Raw genomic sequence first — 16,756 nt, forward strand, 5'->3', positions numbered from 1 at the left:
AAAAAAATAACTGTAGTAAGAAAAACAAATGAAAAATGCGAACTAATGTAACGTCGTATGGTGAGTTTTTGTTCGTATCGTGGAGCAAAAATATGTTCGAATTTCATGTCGTATCCTGAAAATTTCGTATGCTGGGGCGTTCGTAACCTGAGGTACCACTGTATATAGTAGTCTGTTGGTTTGATTTTAATATTCTGTGATCTTTTCGATCACAGAAGGTTAAAATCAAACCATCAGACTATTGTAATTGTATCAGATGAGTAATTGTAAATAAATTTCCTCTCTTATACTGGTTACTATAACATTTATTTCCGCATCACATGTCGATAAGACAGTGTTTAGTTGTGTTTTAGATGTCCATTAAATGAGATTTGGTCGTAGTTGATATATAATTCTAGTTGTTTGGTATTGCCTTGTTGTGCCACACTTCCAACTTGCATTACAATAACATTGCAATTGCACTTCTTCGTAATAAGTTTGCCATATTTCCTTTACTTTATAATTATCCCATGATCTAGTATTTCTTTTAAATATAGAAAGAAGACTTTTTATATTTTCCATTTGGATTTCTTGTGGATCTTTATGGTATTTTGATGGTGTTAGATCATATGCAATGTCTGGCCTGGATTTTGTATCTAAATACATCAATGATCCTAATATTTCTTGATATTTCCTTCGATCACATGACTTTGAGGTCTCAAACTTCTCGAAATATATATTGACTTCTATGGAAGTTGCAACTGAATTGGAGTCCTCCATATTAAATTTTTTAAACAACTGTCTTATGTACGATTCTTGTTTTATCATGACATTGTCATTTCTTATTATTTCTATATCCAGAATGTTGTTTGTTTTAGTATACTCCTTTAATACAAAATATTTTTTGTCTTTTATAATGCTTCTAAAATTTCAGTATTGGATTTTATAATTACAGTATCATATTATCTACATGTAGCCCCAGTATTAATTTTGAGTTATTTTTTTCGTAACTGAATACACATTTATCGAATTTAAAGTTTTTGAAATCAAATCTCGTAAGGTAATCCTTCAGTGTCTCATACCAAACTTTTCCGGATTGTTAGGGCTTTGTTAAGTTTTCATGTCAATATTTGAGTCTTGTTTCTCTTAAAACCCTTCAGGCTGCTTCATATAGATTTTTCTTCCAACTTGTCATACAAAAATTCAGTCTCTACGTCATAATGGTGTATTTCACAGTCTTTCATCGCAGCATTCGTTGTAAGAGTTCTAAAGTTGTCTGCCTTCGTTACTGGTGAGCCCTGTAGTCTTTACCAAATATTTGCCAGCAACCAAGAGCTAGGAGTCTTGCCTTATATTGTTTTTCGAATGTTTCTGGATTTGTTTTTTATAGAGTATACTCATCTACATTTTATTGGTTTTAATAATCTCCCATATTTTATGTTTTGCCAGGGACCTCATTTCTCTATTCGTCACCTCGATCCACTTTTGTTTATCTAGAGAATTAATGGCTTCTTCATGTTTTTCGGATGTATAACTCACAGGAAGTCATGAAGTTGGTTTCCGTTGGCTGATATGTTGGGTCTCCGTGTTCATCGTTAAATTACTTTCTTCCTCACTTAGTGGAGATTCATAGTAAAATCTTGGTCTTGGCGTTGCTTTTTAACTTGTATCTTCCAGAAATCCCCTTCGATGTAATAATTCGAGTTTTCCTCATGTTGTTCCTCATCTTGATACAGAGTTTCATCACACTGATGTAGTGTGAATTCATTACGTGTTAATTTTATTAATGCGTAGTCCCTTTTGTTACATTGTTCGTTGGGTGATAGGAGACTACAGTATTTCATACTTTTTATGTTCAAGGAAAATGACATTTCTAGTTTTCGCTATATTTGAATTTGTTGGGTTAAAGTTTCTAAATGTCCTTTCTTTCATTCGAATACCCCATGTGAGGGTTCTAGGGATTTCTAGATTCCAACCCCACTTCCGTGACACCAATATGTGAGCCAGCGGGAGGGAAGAGGAGTCCTCTCCTTCCGGCCACTGGTCGGTGACCTACTTTCTTGTCAGGGATGGTAGTAACGTGCGGTTACGCGTTACGCGAGTGGAGGAGAGTTACGGGGCCGACGATAAGGCGTTGGCATAGTCGAATAAAGACACCATTTTTCTAAACTAACAATTTATTACAGACAAATAATAAAACAAACGTTCTAACACGTTACGTCTCATTCGCGTATGAGAGAGAGAGCTTACAATAAAGCGTTCATACCTCTTGCGATGATATCGACGGTCCTTAATTTCAGAAAAGCGGGATCCAAGTTGAAGGTTGGGATCGAAGGTCTTCTAATTTTGGGTGCGGCCGTTTAGAGGGAAGCGAATGTCCGTCTTGATGGTGCTATGGCGACTTCTTGATCAGCGATTCCCCGGAGAGGGGGAAGGAGGATGGCTTTTATACCTTTTTGGTGGGAAAATTCGTCAGGTGATCAATTGTTTTACCAGGTGTGAGGTTAAAGGTGTTGTTAGAATGACAACAATATGACGAATATCGCCGATAACTGTAAACTATATACGGTTTAATCGTGAGAATGTTTATATTAAAACAAAAAGAGTTATAATTCTCGCATGTACTTTAGATTTCGTTTTTGTAGGGTCAAATTCCTTTGGTTGAGGACATTTTTATTTTAAATTTATTAAACTTTTAAAGTATTAAATGCTTTTATTAACTTCGAATTTCACACCCCACAAATATTCCTGGCTCAGTCACTTTATCAAATTTTCCCCTGATTTGTTTAGAAGTCCAATGTTGTACAGTACAGTACTTGACAACCAAAGACTTTTAAGTGTCCGACCGTTGGTCTCTTACCTCTAAATAGTTCTTCAGATGTCTTCTTATCAAACATTTTTGAAGGTATTCGATTTTTTATGTGGGTTAAAGTATTCATTGCTTCTGTTTAGAAGTTTGTTGGAAAATCTGCTGTATTAATATGGCTCTTGTTCCTTCTCTCAACCAGACTTTAATTGGCCGTTTCTACAATACCAATTTGAGCAGGTGAATAATATGTGGTTAATTTATGTTCTACGCCTTTTCGTTTTAAGTATTGTTTCATTTCTTTATTTAAAAATTTCGTGCCATTATCATTCCTTACGTCTTTTATCGTTTTGTAGCCTCTCAATAAATTCCTTCAGTGTTTCATGCGTATCGGATTTTTGTTCCAAGGATGATGTAAACACTTTTCTGGAATTGTCATCGACTATTGTTGGGACAAATCTAACTCCCCGATGGATGCTATCATGATTGGACCTATTATATCCAAATGTAAGAGTTCAAATGGTTTTTTAGTTTGTCTTCAGATTTCTTTAAAGCGTTTCCTAGCATATTTTGCTGAACGCATGTAACACAGTGTTCCAGCCTGTTTCTTGAATGATAGTTGAATTTGTATACATATCATATTTTATCATAAAGTCCATGTAGGGATCCTTATATGAGCTAATCTTTTATGTCAGGTTTCCAGCATGATTCCTTTCCTTTAAGACTGAGTTCGTGTTTAATTTTTTAGGTGTAATCGTATAAAAATCGTGTTTTATTTTTCCAAGATTATTATTACCCGTTCATCATTTAATATTTGACCATCATCCTTATTAAAAACCACACTTTTATCATCATCTATTAGTTTCTTTGCTGATGTTAAATTACTTGTTAGCTAAGGTACTGTACAGTACTGTACATAGAGTACATCCTTTAGTATTACTTTGATGCCAATTTTACCGTCTAGTCAACAGTACCTCGGGCTTCGGATATTATATAACTATCATCAGCTAGGGCTATTTTTGTTTCATTTCGTTGTTTTTGCATCATACTATGTAAGTTGCATGTCATGTGAGTGGTAACTCCACTGTTCATTTTCTGAATTAGTTTCTGTAATAATTCTTGCTTTCAAGGCTAGAGCTGTGTTTGTTTTTGTGCCTTTTTCCCCGGTCTTTGCAACGGTTGCTCTTGAAGATTTCTTAAAATTTGTTTCTCTGTGTCCATCTGCCCTTGGATTCTCTAAATACTTTCTTGAGTTATACCGGCACTGAGAAGCTTTATGCTCTACTCTGTTAACTCTGTTACAAACGAAACAAATTATTCTTTCTCGGTTAGTATTTTCACCTAGCTTAACTATTTTGCTCCTTAATTTTTGCTTTGTACGCTGCTGGAAGATTTTTATATTCGGCTTGATCGTAACTCTCATCATATGTGTTGAAGAGCCTGTAGATATCACTCATGCTCATCCTTTCTTTGTCTTCAATCTTTATAGCTATTAAATTATATTTATTCGGTAATCCTTTTATTAGGACACTTACGAATTCGTTATCGTCTATCTGCGCACTCAGTATACCCGCGTTTTCAAGTAGTTTTTCCGCTCTTAACGGATATTCTTTTCAGGCCTCGTTTCCTTTCATTTGTACCCTTGATACTTCATTTCTAGCCTCAATACGTCTCCGTCTAATGTCGCCTTCATATGTCTTAATCAGCGATTCCCAGGTTTCTTTATTTATTCTACATGTTAGAATTAACGACACTTTGGTATCATTTATGGAGCATGTTAATATTTCCTTAACTAGGGCATCAAATTTCCTCTAAATTTCCTTTTCGGATTCGTGTATAGGAGAATCATCCAAATAAGTATTTTTCTAATCCTTTATTTTCCATGACCGTTTTGATTCTAAATTTCCAACTCGTAAAGTCTGTCCTATCAAACTTCTTTGTATTTAATTGTACAGTACATTCTCCATGTTGATTTAAAGTTTTTTAAACAAATGTCTTACCTTGAGTATCTTCTATTTGGAGATACTAGCCAGGTTACACAATGTTTCATCCTTTACATAAACAAACTATTTCTGGGCCCTTACGTAAAATTTCAAATGGTAAAGAACTTTTACATATTAATTTACAACAGTTTTTATTTTGAATATAAGATGAGTGATGCATTAAATTAAATGCAGTCTTTATCTGAGCGCGGATTAAATCGATAAAATACGGTATTTAGGCTTATTAGCTGTACTGTCCTTTAGATAAGGAATAGGTACAACTTATGCCTACCTGATACAACAGCAATCCAACAGGGTCAGAGCTGGCAAGCTGGCAATGCCAACACAGTTCGAAAAACACAATCACAAGTTAGAGTCGGAGAGATGACAGATTGCACTTGGTCAACACCAACTGTTCTTAATTTAGGGATGATGATAGGGTGACAGGATGGGTTAGTTCTGTCGTAATTTTGCCACAAATATAGTTAAGCTGTTCGAGTTTTATCAGTTATGAATACGATAGTTTTTCCTCGAAACAAGCAATTGTGTAAACAAAGGCGAACTCTCTTTTAGCCTGGTGATAATTGGAAAAGTAGGGAAAGGCGGAGTGATCTATAGATTTAAGTCAGTCACACAGATTTCTACTTTGACGGATACTATTTTTGGATTGGTTTGGCTTAATTAGTTAAACGAGGCACCAGCACATATTACGCTGCCTCTGTTAAGACTATTCTGGCGTTGGCACGACTCACAATGGTGCTCGGACAGTGAATGGCAACGTACAAACTCCAAGCAAGTTTAATGGAATGAAAAGAGATCACCTATTTTTACCTTTTTCAATGCGTCATTAAACTTCCTTGAAATTCGAACAGAGGTTTGACACGGAGAATTACGCTAAATGCTAATTTAATCGACAGGACCGAACTTTCTTGAAAACAAAAAGTTCAATATAAAAGTAAAAATAGTAAAATATTTTTTAAAAAACCTAAAAAAATTAATATTGAAAAAGTAAAATTGGAACAACTTATCCAATTTGGGAGCAATAAATAACAATGAGATTAGTCTACTGCAGTGAACATAACAGTACAAAAGAAGTTACTGTAAAACTCGAAAATAAAATATAAAGTTTGAAGTTTCATTTCTGAGAATTTAGTAAATTGTTTTACTTTAATACTGTATTAATGTTCTACAAATATAAATAAAACAAGTAAAATAATAAGTATTAAATGAAATTATTAACCTAACCAGAACACTTTTGGTGACCTGGTTTTACCTAAATCACCTTAATGTTTAATAAATAAGCATATTTAGAATATAGTTAACATAAATTTAAAATATTCTAATGTTTAGAGTAGTAATAATTTTTTATTAGTAAAAAAGTGTTATAGATTGCATAAGTTTTCTCTCATATTGCACATAAAAAATTAATATATTATTCTTTTAGATTCCGGATCAAAGTTTTGGACCAGCTGTAGTCGGTGTAAGATTTCGTTAATTTTTATAATAAATTATATTAATACAGTAGTTCTGATAGTAAATATTATAGGCCTACATACACAGTGTTGCGTTTTTATTAGTCATGTTTTTTCCGTTTGAAAGGGTTAAAGAATCTGTCTAATGTCGATTGCTTTTCTCTCTTCTTCACGATTTTTCGTAAGTAATTAATAGCATTGTAATTGTAGAGGTCCCCAAGCCTCAACATGGTTTGGATGCCATTCTAAGACCGTTGTTCTGACATCCTCCCACTTCTACAAAGGATCTTTAAAGATATCGACACTAATCCTCTTTTTCAGAAGAAAACATATCTTGCTGAGTTTCTTGGTGTTCTTCATTCAAAAGTTCTAGGCGTTCTTCTGTCGTCAGATCAGTTTTAGGTTCCATTACGAACTCTTCGATGTTCTTTATTTCTCAGAAGTGATTTTTGTTACTGCTTTAGCTGCTGGAGTCTTTTTGATTACACAGCATTTTTCTTAAATAAGATTGAACTGAGGCCTACTGTAGACCTGTTTATTCCATATTGCCCGGCAACATTAGGTATCTTCTGTCCACTCTCTACCTTTGCTATTATACTCTCATCTTTCGAAAAGAAAAACAGACGCAAAACTTAACGAGTGCCTACCCGACAGTCTCGTGAATACACAAAAGAATTGTTTTGTCAGAAAAATAAAAGGCTGGAATTACAAGGGAGAATTTCAAAGTTCGGAGGAATACTATCCGATCGGCTTGAGCGTCGATGTCGACGTCTCCCACACTCCGAAAAGTTTCGAATTGTTGCCCGAAGACAAGGGAAGACCAATCGGTATTCATTATTTTACGTCGCTTCTTCTTGTATTTGTTCTGTTGGGTGTTCGTTATCCGATCATGTGTTCGTTGTCCGAACATAAAAATCTTTCGCGAAAGTGTTCATTATCCGATCTGTTCGTTATCCGATCTGTTCGTTAACCGATCACCCACTGTATATGCCTACGTATATATATACGAAATGGAACATTAATAATTTACCGTTTTTATGTAAACAGATAATGTTAAAAAATAAAAAAAATTAACATTGTAAACTCGTACATTGCTTCAAAAATAACTGACAAATTGAATAATAATATAATTTCCATTATAATAGTACCAAGTCAATAGCTTTCAGCTATATATATATATCTCAATAATAACTCCAGCGCTTTTTGTCCAAAAGTTTTTAAATTTTGGAGAGAGGTTTGTGTGTTAGAGGATTGATGCTATTAAGTTTTGGTGGTTAAAGATCGACGGGGTGGGAAGATAAAAGGGGGTCATGTGTCATTACCTCTGCATATTACTGACCAACATTAACTACACAATTCGGCGTAGGGACTTGGCAACCCACCTCCCAGGATGTAAACCTTGCAGTTAACCAAAGGTTCATCAGTAAATGGCAAACACCAATGGATGTCATCACTTGCCCCTTGCCAACCCTCACTGAAGCACCATGGTAAGGTACCCCTGTATGCCATGGCACAAGAAAAACCACGGCTCTTATTCTCCGTAGGCCCGAATGACTCTAGGAGGGGTAGACATCAGGAACCAATTAGGAGGGCAGAGTATGGTAAAAATCCGCACAGTACCCACACAGAAAAACAGAATAGTCGACGTAACGATTATCTCTGATTGAATAGCCAACTTAACCTTATAGCTTACAAAAAGGTACACTATACAGATTGTACAAGTATACACTTAAGCAATTTCACACCCAGACGAAGAAATAGAGGAATTCTGTAACGATATAGCCGAAACACTGTATAGAAGCCATTTCAAATATCTAATTGGGGACTTTAACGCCAAAGTGGAAAAAACAAACGACCAGGAACAAGTCATGGGGATCTATGGATTTGATGAAAGGAACAAAAGAGGAGAAAGACTGGTGCAATTTGCAAGTTACCACAAGTCCATATCGAGTACATTCTTCAAGAAGAACCCCGACAGAAAATGGACATGGAAAGCACCAAATGCAGCGACTAAGAACGAAATTGACTACATTCTTACCAACAAGACACACAGTTAAGGATGTCAGCGTTCTTAATAAATTCCAAACAGGCAGTGACCATCAACTGGTCATATCGAGAATTATCTTAGATTTAAAACTAAAAAGACTTAACTTAGTCAGAAAACCAAAAACATCAGAAATCAACGTCAACAACCTAATGAAAAACTCAGATCAAAACTAAAGGGCACTCGACAAAAGACTACAGTACCAAGACAATAGCTTTCAGCTAATGGAAATTATTCTGGACTGTGCTAAAAAGATAGAAAAACCGCAACAAAAATGAACACAAGAAACTGTCGGATAAAACTAAAAATTTGTTAAAACGAAGACGTGAAATAAAAACAAGTACCAATACACAGAGAATAGAATACTGTACAAAGAATTACGCAAGAGAACAAGGAAAAAGATAACAAATGATATTAGGAAATACAATGAACAACTGATTGACAATGCAATTGAAAATAGAAAAAGCTACAATGGGATTTTTAAAAAATGCTAATCATGGGGAAGTAACAAATAATCGCGCTGGTAAACGAAAACACACGGGCCACAAACAAAAACGAAATAATAAAACAAGTAACAAAGTTCTACCATAAATTACACCCTTTTGATTGGTCTTGTATCCCTTCTCCCTCACTCCGATTGGACATTCTTCTATCTCCAGGCGAAACCGAGACCGATTCGAGTCGCGGGACAGGTCCGAAAGGTGTTGACGCAGCTTTGAAGTCTGCGCTCGTATTTTACTCCGTTATTGTCTTTCTCTGACGTTTTTGAACTTAACCGATTTGCCAGATGTTTTTGTGGCAGTTTACCCCAAATAGTTTAGGGCTTACGTGACTTAACAAATGTCCCCTTGGTCATTAGCCCCGTTTTCTCGATTGTTTGTACACAGGCACTTGTATACGAGTACCCTGACAAGACTCCCTCTCTCTCGGTCGACATTCCCTTCGTCGTTCATCATCGCGTCGCGTTTGTTTTAAAACAAGCATTTTCCTTTCTGCCTGGTCAACATTACACAGAATTAAAAGCTAAAGTGAAAATATATGATGACAATCCAAAATTTCCCACTACTAAAGGCATTCGAGACTCAATATCCCCCAAGCTCTTCATGGCAACCCTAGAAAATGTATTCCGTAAAATGCACTGGAAGAACAAAGGTCTATCTGTAGATGGAGAACACGTCAATCATATAAGTTTCGTTGATGATATCGTCCTGATAGCTAAAGATCCTACAGAATAACAAGAAATAATCACTAATTCAAACGCAGATAGCAATGAAATTGGCCTTAAAATCAAATTGGAGGAAACGAAAACCATGTACGATGAACTAGAGACAATCATGACATAACAATAAATGACACCACACCAGAAACAATAGATGAGTATATACATACCTGGGACTACTTGTCCCAAGTAATACGCAAATCTGGTTCACTACTTCCAGAAGTCAACAGTAGAATCAAACTGGCATGATACCTATACATTTGGACGATACTTTGTAATCTTCAAGTCCGGAATGCCAATCCACCTGAAGAAAACAGCGATTGATCAATATTAGTCATGACATAAGGATGCGACATTTCTTTAGTCATGACATGGATTAATCATGACTAAAGAAAAAAATAACAACGAAGCTCCAAGTCACTCAAAGGTGAATCAAGTGATACATGCTAGGAATAACTAAGAGAGATTACAAAAGAATAGAGTGGATTACGCAGATAACTTAGGTAACTGCTGTAATCCACATAATTAAATCTCTCAAATAGCAATAGGCAGGACATCTAGCGAGAAGGACTAACAACAGATGGTCCACGACAATTAAGAGGCCCAGAGGACGTCCAAGCTTAAGATGGGACTATGACATAAAGAAATCAGCAGGCACAACATGGTGAAGAGAAGCAAATCATAGGCAAACATAGAAACAAATAAAAGACGATTATGCAAGAGAGGCTACACCATAATTGGAAATAATTGGATGATGATGATGATTAACTGCACAAGTTGTTATAAATTACCTAGTGAGATAATGCTAGAGAACCGAGTGAGATGCTAATGAGTTTGGAACCTGGCAGTGTCATCCTATCGCCCCTAAAATGGGGACAGTGAAATTGCGTGTCAGTCTGTTCGGTAAAACTTAACATATACATGTTTACCCACGTCGTCACAAAAATAGTCCAAACGTATTGTAGAAATCACAACTATCTTATCCATCAAAATCTAACCATCCAAAATTAGATATCAGTACAATATCTAAAGGNCAATTCTTGCATTCTGTGAAAACGGGTAAGGTTTACTGTAACGTAATAATCTTTATCTTAGTTATCGTTACTTTTGCCCGAGCAACGCCGGGCCCACCTGCTAGTTATTACATAAAATAACGTAATATTACATGATGTTATTGCGTGAGATCTCCAATTTCTTTGATACGGTCGAGAAATTTAGCAACAATACAGTATCTACGGAGTTGACATAAAATCTGGAAACAGATTAATTTATTCATCATGTTTATTAGAACGCGTTCGTTATAATTTTCACGGTTTTATTCAACTTCTTTGAAGTTAATAACTCCAGTTCTTTTTTTCGAACATTTTTGAAATTTTGGAGAGAGGTTTGTGTGTTAGAGGATTGATGCTATTAAGTTTTGGTGGTTAAAGATCGACGGGGTGGGAAGATGAAAGGGTGTCATGTGTCACCTCTGCATATTACTGACCAACATTAACTGCACAATTCGGCTTAGGGGCGTGGTGACCCACCTCCCAGGACGTAAAACCTTGCAGTTAACCAAAGGTTCATCAGTAAATGGCAAACACCAATGGATGTCATCACTTGCCCCTTGCCAACCCTCACTGAAGCACCATGGTAAGGCACCCATGTATGCCATGGCACAAGAAAAACCACGGCTCTTATTCTCCGTAGGCCCAAATGACCCTGGGAGGGGTAGACCTCAGGAACCAATCAGGAGGGCAGAGGATGCTAAAAATCCGCGCACTCTAAACCAAAACTACCAACACAGAAAAACAGAATAGTCGACGTAACGAGTATCTCTGATTGAATAGCCAACTTAACCTTGTAGCTTACAAAAAGGTACACTATACAGATTGTACAAGTATAGACTCAAGCAATTTCACACCCAGACGAAGAAATAGAGGAATTCTGTAACGATGTAACCGAGACACTGAATAGAAGCCACTTCAAATATCTAATTGGGACTTTAACGCCAAAGTGGAAAAAAGAAACGACTAGGAACAAGTCATGGGGATCTATGGATTTGATAAAAGAGGAGAAAGACTGATGCAATTTGCAAGTTACCACAACAAGTCTATATCGAGTACATTCTTCAAGAAGAACCCCAACATAAAATGGACATGGAAAGCACCAAATGCAGCGACTAAGAACGAAATTGACTACATTCTTATTAACAAGGCACACAGTTAAGGATGTCAGCGTTCTTAATAATTTCCAAACAGGCAGTGACCATCAACTGGTCATATCGAGAATTATCTTAGATTTAAAACTAGGAAGATTTAACTTAGTCAGAAAACCAAAAACATCAGAAATCAACGTCAACAACCTAATGAAAAACTCAGATCAAAACTAAAGGGCACTCGACGAAAGACTACAGAACCAAGACGATAGCTTTCAGCTAATGGAAATTATTCTCGACTGTGCTAAAAAGATAGAAAAACTGCAACAAAAATTAACACAAGAAACTGTCGGATGAAACTAAAGATTTGTTCAAACGAAGACGGGAAATGAAAACAAGTACCAATACACAGAGAATAGAATACTGTACAAAGAATTACGCAAGAGAACAAGGAAACAGATAACAAAGGATATTAGGAAATACAATGAACAACTGATTGACAATGCAATTGAAAATAGAAAAAGCTACAACGGAATTTTTAAAAAATGCTAATTATGGGAAAGTAACAAAAAATACGCTGATAAACGAAAACACATGGGCCACAAACAAAAACGAAATAATACAACAAGTAACAAAGTTCTATTATAAATTATACCCTTTTGATTGGTCTTGTGTTCCTTCTCCCTCACCCCGGTTGGTCGTCATTCTTCTATCTCCGATTCCGAGACCGAGTCGGGTTGCGAGAAAGGTCAGAGAGGTGTCGACAGAGCTTTGAAGTCTGCGCTCGTATTTTACTCCGTTATTGTCTTTCTCTGACGTTTTTGAACTTAACCGATTTGTCAGATGTTTTTGTGGCGGTTTACCCCCAAATGGTTTAGGGCTTACATGTCTTAACAAATGTCCCGCTTGGTCATTCGCCTCCATTGTTTGCACCCAGGCACTTGTATACGAGCACCTGACAAGACTCCCTCTCTCTCGGTCGACATTCCCTCCGTCGTTCATAACCGCATCGCGTTTGTTTTAAAATAAGAATTTTCCTTTCTGTCTGGTCAACATTACAGAGAAGAAAAAGCTGAAGTGAAAATATATGATGACACTCCACAATTTCCCAGTACTAAAGGCATTCGACAAGAAGACTCAATATCCCCGAAACTTTTCATGGCAATCCTAGAAAATGTTTTCCGTAAAATGCACTGGAAGAACAAAGATCTGTCTATAGATGTGTTACATCAACCATCTAAGAATCGTTGACGATGTCGCCTTGATAGCTAAATATCCTACAGAACAACAATATGCACAGAACAACAAGAAATAATCACTAATTTAAACGCAGATAGCAATGAAATTGGCTTTAAAATGAACTTGGCGGAAACGAAAATCATGTACAATGAACTGGAGACAATCAAGACATAACAGTAAATAACACCATACTGGAAACAGTAGATGAGTATATATACCTAGGACTACTTGTACCAAGTAATACCCAAATCTGGCTCACTACTTCCAGAACTCAACAGGAGAATCAAACTAGCATAATAACTGTATACGAAATATTGTAATCGTCAAGTCCAGAATGCCAATTCACCTGAAGAAAAGAGCGTTTGAGCAATACCAGTCATGACATACCGATGCGAAACTTGGACACTAAAGAAAGAAATAACAGCGAAGCTGCAAGTCGCTCAAAGGTGAATGAAGCGATACATGCTACGAATAAATAAGAGAGATTACAAAAAAATACAGTGGATCAGGCAGATAACCCAGGTAACTAGTGTAATCCACATAATTAAATCTCTCAAATGGCAATGGGCAGGACATCTAGCGAGAAGGACTGACAACAGATGGTCCACAAGAATTATGATGTATTATCCACGAGAAATAAAAGACGATTATGCAAGAGAGGCTACACCATAATTGGAAATGTTAGAATAAGCTGAAAGTGATGATGATGATGATGATGATTAACTGTACAAGTAGTTATAAATTATCTAATGAAATATTGCTAGAGAACCGAGTGAGATGCTAATGAGTTTGGATCCTGGCAGTGTCATCCCCTAAAATGGGGACAGTGAAATTGCGTGTCAGTCTGTTTGGTACAACTTAACATACACGTGCTTACCCACGTCGTCACAAAAATAGTCAAAACGTATTGTAGAAATTACAGCTATCTTATCCATCAAAATCTAACCATCCAAAATTAGATATCAGTACAATATCTGAACGCGCATTAAAGTAGAGGTAGAGTGAAGGCATAGTCAACTTGATAAAGGCGTTACTGGAACATTGTAGGATCTTGCTATTTCGAAACTTTAACCGAGTCTCACTGTTTCCAGAAACTTCTGGTTGCCGCTTACAATAAGATGATCTTCTGCTTACAGTAATCGAGAATACGGTAAAACGATTCAGAATGTTCGGTTGGACCGTGGAAGATGTCAAGAGTTCGCTACTAATATCTTTAAAATATTCTAAATTATTTAATGTAATAAAATTATATATGAAAATGTTATATTCTCAAAGTTTATCAATTAACTCAAGATATTACCACAAAGATACATTATTTATTGTAAATAAACTTATTTTCAATTTTAAATTTAGAAATAGCATTGAATTTATGTGTTTTTAATTTTATAGAGCGATTTTTTTCCCGCGGTTAAGTTAACTAAAAGTATTATAAATCTATTTATTAACTTTTTCACAAATGTTTGAGTTTTCATGTTCAATAATTTCAATTAAACAATATGAAATAATTTTAAACTATTTCGCGTTTTTTTAAAAATTCGTAAGTTTTTCAGAATGTTAAAATTTAAAATTTTGTCACAATCTCTCACGGCCAATAATGACAGACGCAGCGCTGGATAAAAAGTATGGCTATTGTATCACAGTCAAACACATAGGAGAAAGTGGTGCAAGATGGGGTCATGGGGTAAGACGGGGACGTCTGTTTGTTTATTCGTGGTTAACGTGCTTTCATCTAGCTGTTATTTGGGGAATTAAATGTTAACCTCAAAAGGGATCATGGGACGAGAGAACGTCCGAATCGTTCTTTGTTTGGAAGTAAGAATGTTTTCCATGTTTCAAAAATACTTCATTTAATTTTACGCCTCCTGAAAAGTTTCTACAAAGAAAGTATCATTGTGAACTTTTACATTATCTTTTAGATGAAGATATTATGGTATTCAAATTAACCTTTAAAACTTTTGAAATAAAGTTGACTTGTGTTTGCAGTCAATATGAAAAGTGCACGTTGGGGCAAGATGGTGGGGACAAGATGGGGTACTCCGTCTTGCCCCAGATTGATTATGAATATAGCCAATGAATTCAGAAGTATTTTCGGCTGCAGACTTTATTGCTGCAGAGATGACAAACAGGCCCCTTCAGCAGCAGGACATACCAGGATTAACGTTTTAGAACAAACAAAACCATGAATTCGGAGGTATGCTTAATCTGGGTGCAGAAACGGTCACTGATTACACCACTACAAGTAGGCCTACTCATTCAGTTTTTACTGGAGTCTCCCCCATAGAAATAATGCCAATTCCATACATGTTGGAACGAAGAAAAACATCGAAAATAGCAGAAGGAGAGGAGAAGGAAAACAGCAATCCTAACAGATACACCATACAAGCAGCAGCTGATGGAACAATAAAAACAATCAACAGTAGTTTCGACACTCCAAGGAAAACGGTCTTTGTTTGCCGAAAGAAATTCCGTAAAATCAAAAGTTACAGGCATCAGCAAGGGTAGGCCTAACAAGAAACAAACGACAAATGACACAGAATGCTTCTATTGTGGAGGGTTATTACTCTGCATGTACAGAGAGTTGTGCTAAATGGGCACACTGTTCCTTTGCCAATATTCAAGAAAACGACAATTTAACCATTATAATTTATTCTTCTTGTATATTAAAATAATAAACAATAACTAAATCAACACCTGATCACTCGCTGAGAGATTTATTCTTAACACAAACGTTTTCAATCCAATCAATAGATCATCGTCAGGTAAATTAGAACATTTCAAAAAATAGAACAACAAGTTCAAAATACAAAAATAATAAATATTANTTAGATATCAGTACAATATCTAAAGGCGCATGAAAGCAGAGGTACAGTGAAGGCAGGTCAATTGATAAAGGCGTTACTGGAACATTGTAGGGTCTTGCTATTTTGAAACTTTAACCGAGTCTCACTGTTTCCAGAAACTTCTGGTTGCCGCTTACAATAAGATTATTCTCTACTTACAGTATTCGAAAATACGGTAAAACGATTCAGAATGTCCGGTTGGACCGTGAAAAATGTCAAGAGTTCGCTACTAATATCTTAAAAATATTCTAAAGTATTTAATTTAATAAAATTATGTATGAAAAATGTTATATTCTCAAAGTTTATCAATTAACTCGAGATATTATCATAAATATGCATTATTTATTGTAAATAAACTTGTTTTCAATTTTAAATTTAGAAATAACATTGAATTTATGTGTTTTTAATTTTATAGAGCAATCCATTTCAGTTGGTAAGTTAACTAAAAGTATTATAAATCTATTTATTAACTTTTTCACAAATGTTTGAGTTTTCACGTTCAATAATTTTCATTAAACAATATGAAATAATTTAAAACTATTTCGTGTTTTTTTAAAAACTTGTAAAAGTTTTTCAGAATGTTAACATTTACAATTTTGTCATTGGAATTAGTGAAATTAGACGGAAAGGTGAATAGCTATTAGATCTGACAACAGGCAATTCTCTTTACTACTGAAGGATACTGACGGGCAGAACAAGCGGCGTAGGATCCCTAAGTAATAAGAAATGGAAAAACAAAACAGTCGACGTAACGAGTATATCTGATTGAATAACAAATTTAACCTTATAGCTTACAAAAAGGTACACTATACAGATTTTACAAGTATAAGCTCCTGCTACTTCATACCCAATCGAAGAAATAGAAGAACGATGTAGCCGAGACACTGAATAGAAACCATTTCAAATATCTAATTGGGGACTTTAACGCCAAAGTGGGAAAAAGAAACAGTAGTGATAAACAGAGCCGGCCCTACCATAGGGCAAACGGAGCAGTCGCTCCGGGCGCTAAGTCCTAGGGGGCGCCTCAGTGGTAAA

At 35.7% G+C, this 16,756-nt stretch overlaps 1 long non-coding RNA gene across 1 annotated transcript in view; it reads left to right on the forward strand.

The window, feature by feature from the left end:
* LOC111612792 overlaps window positions 1-16,154 on the forward strand; it is an 83,476-nt gene extending 67,322 nt beyond the window's left edge. The window contains exons 10-11 of the long non-coding RNA XR_002754675.1: window positions 6,212-6,247; window positions 16,137-16,154. This is a non-coding gene — a long non-coding RNA (uncharacterized LOC111612792). The remainder of the gene's footprint in view (window positions 1-6,211; window positions 6,248-16,136) is intronic.
* The last annotated feature ends 602 nt before the right edge of the window (window positions 16,155-16,756 follow it).

This window comes from Centruroides sculpturatus, unplaced genomic scaffold (assembly GCF_000671375.1).
Source record: "Centruroides sculpturatus isolate CEXI.00-Female unplaced genomic scaffold, Cexi_2.0 scaffold1570, whole genome shotgun sequence".
In the NCBI taxonomy this organism is placed as follows: domain Eukaryota; kingdom Metazoa; phylum Arthropoda; class Arachnida; order Scorpiones; family Buthidae; genus Centruroides; species Centruroides sculpturatus.